We start from the raw sequence: 2,307 nt of genomic DNA, 5'->3' as shown, positions 1-2,307 counted from the left end.
TCAACTATCAACTTCATGTGAAGTCGATTATACCTGAATTTTTACTTTTTTTCGTACATAATTTTCACCAAAAGTGAAAGTATAATGTGGATAAGAAAGACTTAACATGAAATTATACTCCCAAATGGAGAAGAGTTGTGGAGTTGGAATTATCGAGTTTGCGACGCCTTGCTTCAGGGAAGAGAACGATTATATTAGATGAAACTAAAATTAGTTACTAAAATTAATTATTAGTATAAAATATATATTAAAATATAAATATATATTAAAAATAAATTAAATCATACATATATTTATAAATAAATATATTAATAACTGATTTTAATGACTGATTTTAGTGTACAAATAATACTTTTAGAAAGAAAATATCACATATACAATTTTATTCACTCGAGAAACAAGAAGAAACGCATTAAGATGATTAGTTTCACATATGATCTCTTTGCACTCGCAATTCCAAGTCATAATAAGCCCTCTCTAAATAACACGTAGCTCACAACAAAGAACACTAGAAAGAGGTATACTAATAGAACAATATTTCATTCAAATTTTCATGTTGTCTCTAATAATACATCCAAAACCAACTAATTGCTCATTTTCAAAAACAGAATAATTGACGTTTGGTCACTTTTACCAAATTTTAAAAATATTTAGAGGCCTTTTATTAATAACGTCTCTTATTATTATTTTATCATCGTTTAAATTTTTTGGACATCAATTTAATAATTATCTCTAATTTTTTATATATCTTTTTATATAAAGAACACATAAATATACATAAACATTAAAAAATCACACATACAATATTCATCATTTATTTATAACAATTGTTCACATTAAAATAATGTTATATAAAATAATAGTTAAAAATATTAAATAATTTAAATTACTTAATATATTGTATATTTATATCTTAATTATTGTTTGTATATAAAAATATCTTAGATAACCAACTTTATTTTTTATAGGTTATGGTTTAGACTTTAGACATTGCAAGGTTGGAGGTTGTAGGCAATGTTTTCTTGCTCGGAAGACGTGACACGTGTTAAGAGGGAAGACAGAGGTGGACCCACTTCACACCAACACTCTCAACTCTCATCGCCGATGTTTCCTTTGTTTTCTTCTTCCTTACTCTCTCTCTCTCTCTCTTTCAATTACTTGCTTACCCTTCACTCAACCTAACCTATATGAATTATTGAATTCTGTTAGAATATCGGATAGATTACTGAAGTACAATATTGAAATTAAAGGAGATACAATATTATTTATTACATAAAATGAGAAGACATTACATCAAATTCAAAATCTTAAGGTGTTAAGTTAATGGATCTCTCATCTTACAAACTCTTCACTCTTCTTTATTTTCTTTGATGTGGGACTAACTTCAACACTCCTCATACTTACAACACTAACAATTATATTATTTGAGTTATAATTCGTTTACGAGATACAATAATATTTAATACACACAAATTGTAAATACTAAATCCTTTTGATAAAACAATAACTAAAATATTATCTATAGATTAAAAAATAATTTATTAGTTGATATTTTATGTATACTTAACACAAGTTTTAGGATAAATAATATATATATATATTATTGTTCAATCAAACAACCCCACCAATGAAAACAAATGAATGGTCTTTCCAAACATAGAAAATGCAATGAATAGAAGAGAATTTAAACATTCTTCCCTGCCTCCTTGGTGGCAGGACTCATTATTTTTTCGAAAAAGTAAAAATGATCTAAAATTATTAAATTCACTTGTTATTTTAAAAGAATTTGATCTATATAGTATAGCTGCTACCAACTGTGAATATATGACAATAACTCGTTTAATTGATATAACTTTATAAAATTGTTATATATCATGTTCATTATAAAAAGTTTTCCATGTTCAAAAGCACTAAAAATTTCATGGCCGTTTTGCCTCCTTATTTTTTCTCTCATTCTTTTTTCTTTTCAATTTGCCACCTCATTGAAGTTGTAAACTACAACAATGTGTCTACTTTGGTCCATAGTTATCACATCCAGCTTTTTTTTTTTTTTTCTTTTTATCTTCTAAACCTATCACATCTCATGTATTGATTATTACTATGATTTTATGATTATTAAACTCCAAAACGGCAAAACAAGCACACAAAATCACATGACATATCAACCTCAACCATTCAGACAAAGATTCTGCTGCCTGGAAGAAAGAAAAGTGGTGGAAGTGGGAACACCAGATTCTTTTCTTCACACCATTGCTCAATGCTAATACTACAAACAACGTTACCCTATGTATATATGTTGTTTTTTAT

Source organism: Arachis hypogaea, chromosome 13, assembly GCF_003086295.3.
Source record: "Arachis hypogaea cultivar Tifrunner chromosome 13, arahy.Tifrunner.gnm2.J5K5, whole genome shotgun sequence".
Taxonomy (NCBI): Eukaryota; Viridiplantae; Streptophyta; class Magnoliopsida; order Fabales; family Fabaceae; genus Arachis; species Arachis hypogaea.
Note: the sequence above shows the minus strand (reverse complement) of the source record.